This window comes from Jaculus jaculus, chromosome 1 (genome assembly GCF_020740685.1).
Source record: "Jaculus jaculus isolate mJacJac1 chromosome 1, mJacJac1.mat.Y.cur, whole genome shotgun sequence".
Classification (NCBI taxonomy): Eukaryota; Metazoa; Chordata; class Mammalia; order Rodentia; family Dipodidae; genus Jaculus; species Jaculus jaculus.
Genome location: NC_059102.1, coordinates 68,889,278 through 68,898,408, shown reverse-complemented (window position 1 = coordinate 68,898,408; position 9,131 = coordinate 68,889,278). Strand labels below are relative to the sequence as shown.

The 9,131-nt window shown below is 37.3% G+C and overlaps 1 pseudogene; it reads left to right on the top strand.

Moving 5' to 3' along the window:
- The first annotated feature begins 2,803 nt into the window (after positions 1–2,803).
- Positions 2,804–3,558, top strand: LOC101607031 (annotated as a pseudogene).
- Positions 3,559–9,131: the final 5,573 nt, after the last annotated feature.

Below are 9,131 nucleotides of genomic sequence, written 5' to 3'. Positions count from 1 at the left end.
GGTTTCTCAAATTTTGTTTTGCTTTCTTTAATGGAGCATGCTGGATGTCTCTATGATTTGTGCAGATGACTGCAGAAACTGGAAAAGCCATTGCTGTCATCAGTGTATGACACACTGTCATTATTGCACACACATACTCTCAATCTCTCTCTCTCTCTCTCTCTCTCTCTCTCTCTCTCTCTCTCTCTCTCTCTCCCTCTCTCTCTCTCTCTCTCTCTCTCTCTCTTGAGTTTTTGGAAGCTTCTGCTATGCTATAAAATTTAGGCAAAAATATCCTAGTTTACTAGGTTCAGTTGGCATTGCACAGAAATTAACAGCCATATTGGCCTAGAAAATGTTAGACTTAATTTTGGTTCTGTTTGATCAGAGGTAACACACTGTATTGAATATTTAAAGCTTATCTACATGGGTTTTGTTACAGAAACTAATATTTCATAAATCACAGTAAACACAACTATAGGGCCATAAAGGAAACATGGATATGTATTCTAAGATAACACTGAGACTAAAAAGGAAGTAAAAATGTTCTTCAAGTGCAATTGAGAAATACATATCAAAATCATTAAAAATAGTTACTATCAGTGAACCCAATACATCATTGTTAATAATATACTGCTACTAAAAACAATAGAAAGGGCTGTGACAATAACTCAGTAGGTAAGAGCACTTGTTACAAAAGCATGAAACATGTTGAGTAGTCAGCACTGGGTGTGCTCATACAAACTTATAAACCCATTCATGAGGAGGCTGGAGACAAAGGATCATTGGGGCTCACTAATTAGCCAGTCTGACCCAAAACAGCAGCTCCAAATTTAGTGAGAGACACTGTCTCAAGGAAACAAAGAAGACTGAAAGAGGAAGACTACCTTCTACATTTACACACACACACACACACACACACACACACACACACACAATAAAATTGAATAAATAAAAACACCAATAAGTTATACAATGATACTTCTTACCTCTGAAGCAGACACTGTTAACTCCTACCTGACTCCTTATGATAGTTAACTTTGTTGACTAGACCAGAGGTTCCCCTGATACTGTGGTCAGTATTCCTACAAATTTTTCTAAATGAAATTAAATTTAAATCAGAAGAACTAGTCAAAAACACTCCCCTCATCCAATCAGTTGAAGGCCTGAGTAGAAGAAAAGGTTGACTGTCCCATTTTCTCAATGCTACCTGAACTCCACTGGACTTTGGTGGGGACATGGGGAAAAGGTGTCTAGTTTCAGAACAGAATCACATTTTTCCTAATGAATCAAAATAATCCTGTTATTCTGTGTTCATATCTGGACATATCACTAGACCTGAATATTAAAATCCAAGTATAATTCTGATAGAAGTTCCTGAGAAGGATTCTTCTTCCGGAGTAAATGAGATCCATGGAAAAATAGTACCCTCATGTTTTTCTTCTTCCCACTCTATTCCCTCTGATTTGAAGAATGTTTGAAGAAGTTGTGGTCATTTTAGGATGATGAGGAAAAGCCATAAGAATCACAGAGAAGATGAATCAACTCCTGAGCTGCCACACAATCATTAATTTATTATACAAACAGAAACATCAGTATGGCTTGGTTAATGAGGGTTGATCTTTATTTCAGATGCAAACATCCTAGTTTACTTCTTTTCTTATTCATTTATAATGTCCAAAAATATGCGATAAAATTTTCTAAACCATATGGAAATAGCAAACCAAACAGTCTCATATCAACAGTTGGAGATTAGCCAGGCTTATGATGTTAACTACTAAACCCAAACAAAAACATGGCAAAATCTTTCTCAAGTAAAGGATAATGCTCAAAAAATAATACTATAACATGCTCAATACAATTAAAGTGAAAAAACTTATGAATAAATATGCATGTGTAATGCCAATGATAAAAATACAAAAGCATAGAGTTTTGAATTATATGATACTACCTAAATACTTTTTTTGTTGCTGTTGTTTTTTGAGGTAGGGTCTCACTCACTGTAGCCCAGGCTGACCTGGAATTCACTATGGAGTCTCAGGTGGCCTCGAACTCATGGCAATCCTCCTACCTCTGTCTCCCGAGTGCTGGGATTAAAGGCGTGCACCACCACGCCCACCTCTAATTACATTTTTTATAACATACAAATATATTAAAAATAAAGATTCATGTTCCATAAAGCACAATAATATATCTTGTACAGAAAAATTTATATCAGTTGCTTTTGTGGAAATTTTGACAAGTCAGCATCTTATATACATGGAAAAATCCATCACATAAAAAAAAATTTAGGCAAATATAAGCAGGGGCTTGGGAAAGGAAGGTGATTGGCCTCAGAACAGAACAATGTTTATCCACATAAAACATGACAATCTTGTCATTCTTGCAGAGATAACTTGCATTTGAACACATCTATCACTCAACTTGTACATTCTAAGTGTAGATAAGTCATCATTTATATTTTGAAGTTTGCTCATGTTTTAGTTTAACTTAATACAATGCACACATGTAAACAAGCATGACCAATAATAAGTGTAACCATGAATGAAAAACCAAGATTCTACTTCCTAGCATTAAGTTTTTAAATATAAGCAAATGCCTATAAAGTGCAGTTTGGGACTTGCTTCCTAGTCCATGTATTTGTGAGGGCACCGACGTGTTTTCCAGTCAGCTCCTGTTGGATCATCATTTGACCGCATGGGACCTAGCTTCTTGAGACAGGAGAAAACTGGCAGTAATTCAACCTTAAAAAACAAAACTGACACAATGGCTGTGTCTGGGTCCTTTACGTTCTTTCTCCCTCTGGCAACATGGCAGCCTCAAGTGGTATGGAGAGGAAAAAGACTATAATGTGCTAGTCATGGGTCTTCTGGGACCCAGCCTTGAAGACCTCTTCAATTTCTGTTCAAGAAGATTCACAATGAAAACTGTACTTATACTAGCTGACCAGATGATCAGTAGAATTAAATATGTGCATACAAAGAGTTTTATACACAGTGACGTTAAACCAGATAATTTCCTAATGGGTATTGGGCATCACTGTTAAAAGTTATTCCTTATTGATTTTGGTTTGGCCCAAAAGTACAGAACAACAGGACAAAGCAACACATACCTTACAGACAAGATAAAAATCTCATTGACACTGCCCAATATGCTAGCACATCTTGGTAGTGAACAGAGTAGCCAAGATGACATGGAATCATTAGGATATGTTTTTATGTGTTTTACTAGAACCAATCTGCCATGGCAAGGCTACAACAAAGAAATAGAAATAGGAAAAGCTTAATGAAAAGATGTCCTCTCTTGTTGAAGTTTTATGTAATGGGTTGCCTGCAGAATTTGCTGTGTACTTAAACTATTGTCATGGTCTGTGCTTTAAAGAAGCCCCGATTACATGCATATGAGGCAGCTATTCCACATCCTTTTCAGGACCCTGAACCACCAACATGACTACACACTGCAGCACAGCAGGCAGCGTCTTCCACTGGGCAGGGTCAGGAGGCCCCACAGGTTTCTAAGTATGAATTGAGGAACAGAACAGAGCAGATTGGGGTAGCAGTTGTTTCTCTCCAAATCTAAAAATTTTAGTTCATATGTATACTAGCCATTGGTTGTGGACAACCATTTACTTGGTGTAAAGAACTTAATTTTAGTAAAAACTGGCTTTGAGCAGAATTGATGCTGTATCCTGAGTTGTAGCCTCTGTAATTGTGAATATTAACTGAGATAGTGAAACATGGTGTCCAGTTTTCTATTGCATTTTTTTCAAGTGGAAAAGTTAACTAAATGGTTAATACACAGATTAGTGGGCAAATTGTGCATAAGCTAATTTTTGTTAAAAGCTTTATTTGAACAATACTGCTTTGAGATCTCATTTCAGAATGGCATGGGATGTCTTCAGCCACAGTTGTGATGTCTGTTGCAACTTGTTCACCTTAAGCATACTTTAACTGCTTAGTTTCTTGTTTATAAGATAGCTGATGTAGTAGCAACCAAAGATCACAATGTTTGAGCATATGAAAGACTCTACCTGCTTACTTGTGTTAGAAATAACAGCATCTAAAGTGAAGACTCAAGAAAAACATAGTGACTACTAGACTCTGAATTCATGCTATAATATTCTTGATATTTAAAGAAAAGCATATTTGTCACAAATTTAGTTAACATCTTACAACTGAACATGTATGTACATTGTCTACATAAATGTTACCACTGCAAACATCTATATGATCTGGGTTTTGTTTTTATTTTGAAATGGGAGCTTTTTGTTTACAAGTTCAATAAAATCTAAACACTTTCAGTAAGGAAGAAAAATCCACCAAGATATTACAAGAGATTCCTGAACCCTCAGGGAAATCATATTGATAAACAAATGTCAAAATAGGGCTGGAGAGGTAGCTTACTGGCTACAGCACTCTCCTAAAAAGCCAAAGGACCCAGGTTCTATTCTCTAGGACCCAAGTAAGCCAGTTGCATAAGGTGGCACATATGTCTGCAGTTCGTTTGCAGTGGCTAGAGCTCCTGGTGTGCCTATTTTCTCTCTCTCTCTCTCTCCCTCAAATAAATAAAAGTTTTTAAAAAGGTTTTAAGAACAAGTCAAAAGGGACTAAGTAATTTTATTAGAAAAGAAAAGGAAAATGAAAAACAAAAACAGAAACAATTCCAGTTCAACTGGCCATGGGAAATTTTCAGGAATACTTACTACCTGGAGACACTTTACTGTTCATGTGATCCTCACTTTCAGATCACTATGTGTCTGTAGGAAATACAATTTATAAGAAAACAATAATTGAACCATAAATCATTTATGCTAATAATTGTTCTCTGTGATATGGTTGAAGCCTCTGAAAAGCAAAGTTGCTCAAATAATTGCACTTCTGAGTCTTTGGGACCACAGGGTAAACTTTTATATCCTGCTCCTTCTGTCTAATAGCATTAATCTCTCATTGTTGGAAAAAAGTATAAAGAGCCTAGGGATGAATTTCTGTACATAGGGCCAGTGAAGAGTTTCAGAGAGAAAGAAATGCCAAACTAAAATGAAGGAGCTGTTTCTCAGCAGGGTCAAGGCAGACTTGAATTTTCAGAGCACTTACTTACACTGAGTTCAGACTGATCAATTCAGTAGTGATGTACTCGCCTCTCTTTCATTGCTGTCAGGTTTGTATTTAAAACTTCCATAGAGTAACCACATATTCCTCATGATAAATCAGCATGACCTAAGGGTCACCTTGCATGAGTGGCCAACCTATATGTCCAGTTGTTTATTCACAGAGGGTGTTACCAGTTGCTATCTTTATTACAACACTTTATGGAAATGTGTCATTTCAATTTCAAGTTTCAAACTGCACTTTTCTAGTAAGAATTATTTTCTGTTCTCTAGAAAGCAACTGGAAGCTTGACTTCAACACAGGGTCACAGACTCTGAAGTACATTGAGGTCACTGAGCCCACACTGTACAATCAAAGCAGATCCTCGCCTTAGCTAACAGAACACAGTTATAGATGCTTTGTCCCAGAGAATATTATTATACATATTTCAAATGTAATTGAATCTCATGTTTGTAAAAAAAAAAATGCACAGTAAGTATGGTCCATATTCCTACAAAGAAATATAGAAATCTTACAATCTGATAAGTGACCCCTTTTTTTCCCCAGCCTTTTTTTTTATGCTAGTCTTTCTTAAGCACGTGTACATGCGCGTGCACACGAGTGTGTGTGTGTGTGTGTGTGTGTGTGTGTGTGTGTGTGTGTGTGTGTTCATACTACTAATTCAGCTCAATATTTGGACTTTTCTATATGGAGTAAAACTCATGCATCTATAATTCATTTTTACTTGCTTGTCTCCTCGGGTATATTGTCTTCTTACTATCTGTAGTCTATAAACAGTGTTGCCATTTGCTGGGTCACCCAAACTTAAATGTTAAATCATACTGGGCTCTTCCTTTCCTTTCATCAATATTCTAGAACTTGTTTTATGATAGCTAACCCCAGCATGTCTCCTATGTGCTGTTCTTTACCATGTCTGTCATTGACAGCCTAACTAGCTTCTTGTTGCCTTGTCATCATTGAAAAACAGGATTAGTGCTTAAATCAGTTAGAAACTGAATTCCATTGCAAATAAGACACTAGGGTCCATTGCAGAAGAGGTGGCAGAAACAGTTTAAGAGCCAAAGAAAGGGTAGGATTCCTTATAACGTGCTCCTCCAGACACAAAATGGCCTGGATATCCATGACCTCACAGAGCCTGACACTACCTACACAAGACCATCATAAGAGGAGGAAAAGATCATGACATGAAAATAAAAGAGGGACTGATTGGGAGTGGGAGGCAATGTGATGGAGAGTGAAGTTTCAAAGGGGAAAGCGGGGAGACAGAAGAAATTACCATTGGATATTGTTTACAATCATGGAAGTTGTCAATAAAAAATAAATATATATATATTTAAAACGAAAGAAAAAGTCAAACAGGAGCTGACTTTTCTCACATTACCACAGGGAGCATAGTAGGCAGTGTGAAGCAATGCAGAAGTTCCACAGTATCAAAAGGAATTCAGTGATACTGTTGGTTTTCCATGCTTATATCCTTCGGGGGTCTTATATCCTTAGGTTCTTAGGCAGTTTCATCACCTAAGGTTGCTCCTTATTTTAAAAAACATTCCATGGCTGGAGAGATGGTTTAGTGGTTAAGCACTTGCCTGTGAAGCCTAAGGACCCTGGTTCGAGGCTCGATTCCCCAGGACCCATGTTAGACAGATGTACAAGGGGGCACACGCATCTGGAGTTCATTTGCAGTGACTGGAGACCCTGGCACGCCCATTCTCTATCTATCTATCTGCCTCTTTCTCTCTCTATCTGTCTGTTGTCCTCAAATCAATAAATAAAAATGGGAAAAAAAAAAAACATTTCAGGAATACTCACATTATGACTTCCACTTACAGTTTACTGATCAAAACTAGATACTAGCAATCCTTTCTCCAATGGAGAAATGAAAATAAGATTGCATTTCTTGATTGTTTTATCATTACTTTTTAAGCTATAGTCTCTTCATCCTCAAGAAAACTGCACTGTGAAGAAAAGGGAAATCTCCAGAGTTACACATACTACAAGGAAGGAGATCTCCTGTGAGAGAGTGATTTCCTATGAGACAATGAGAGGTCATCTGAGTAGCAAACCATGAAAGAAAGACAGAGGTTTTCCCCATTGAGAAAGAGGGAGACCTCCTCTGAGGAAGAGTGAGATCTGTGAGGAAAAGGGAGGTCTCCAGTGAGGAAGAGAGAGGTCTCCTGTGAGGAAGAGGGGGATCTCCTGTGAGGAAGAGGGAGACCTCCTGTGAAAAAGAGGGAGATCTGTGAAGAAGAGGGGAATCTCCTGTGAGGGAGAGGAATATCTCCTGTGAGGAAGAGGGGGAATCGCCTAATCTCCTGTGAGGAAGAGGGAGACCTCCTATGAGATTGTGGGTTCCCCAGTGTATCAAGATGGTTCTTTGTGCTACAGCACCAACCTCAGGTCTGAAGTATTCTAAAATTCTTATGTCTTCCATGGAATATTTTATATTCATCTTTATGGTCCCCAAACCTAAAAAAAAAAAAAAAAAGAAAGAAAACTGTATCACCTAATACATTCATAAACTGAAAGATACTTTTAAAAAAGAAAATACCTGTAAATATTTAAGAATTTGTGTGATGTTCTCTGTGAGAACATTAACTTCTTTTTTTTTTTAAACTTTTTTTTAATTAATTATTTATTTATTTATTTGAGAGCGACAGACACAGAGAGAAAGACAGATAGAGGGAGAGAGAGAGAATGGGCGCGCCAGGGCTTCCAGCTTCTGCAAACAAACTCCAGACGCGTGCGCCCCCTTGTGCATCTGGCTAACGTGGGACCTGGGGAACCGAGCCTCGAACCGGGGTCCTTAGGCTTCACAGGCAAGCGCTTAACCGCTAAGCCCTCTCTCCAGCCCAGAACATTAACTTTTTAACCTTTGCTTAGTCTGTTTTTGTTACTCTGTCCTTTGTGAATTGCAAATGCCTCTTTTCAAAATATATTTTAAACGACAGCATTTTTTTTAATTAAGTAGAAACTTTGTATGGATACATCATATGTTAGTACCATCATTTTATTCCTCCCTGCCCCCATTCTGCTGAGGGCCCTCCTCAGTGGAATTGCTGGTATTCCTCCTGGAATTCTGGGTTATAAGATGTGAGAACAGCATTTTTAATAAGAGTAATACCATGGAAACTTTTTTCTTCTGCTTTCTATTGGGAAAATTTTCAAACTTGTCATAGTTAATGAATCCTATGTGTTCAATTCTAATACTTTACTATTTTACATTTTGCAATATTTCCTCCATATAGTATTTTGCTGAGGCAGTTTAAAGTAAACAACAGAAGGGATGACATTTCTTTCTTAAATAACTCAGGATAAAATTCTAAAAGGTAATAAAGGCTTTCTGTAATCATTATACTATTAGCACATTTAGCAAAATTCATAAGAAGTTCTTAATAACAGATAATAGTCTTTATTGAATTTATGCTTACTCAAATATATAGATTTAATCAAACCAGGGTCCAAATTAGTATTACATTTTGCTTTTAATTTGACTGTATGTCTCCTTAATCTCTTTTAATCTAGAAAATTCCTTTCCATCTTTCTTCCTGCTTTTTGCTTCAGTATTGATTTGTTAGAGACCAGACCAGTTATCTTTTAGAATAATGTCCTATTGTCTTTATGCATCTGATAGGTTCTTTTTCCTTTTAAATTATGTTTAAGTTCTTGATTCAATTCACATAATACATTTCTAAATAGAGTGCACAAAGGCTACGGGCAGTCAGCGTGGTGGCACCATAGGTAGCTCCAGGCTTCAATATATGACACAGATAATCTAACTAGGTATTGTCCCCAGACACTGATACCTTTGTGAAGACCCCAAAACTTGACAATAAGAATATAACACCCAAGTATGCCATATAACTGAATAAAAGCTGCATTAGAAGTATAAGACACATATTTTAACTTTACCCATGTTATCTCCTCTATTATGATGCCCACAGAGAGGGTCACTGTGTATCTCCATACTATCTACAGTGGGGAAAGCTAGTCAAAGCTGCACATCGAGCTTCCCTGCCACTCAGACATAGTCCCCAGGAAGCATGA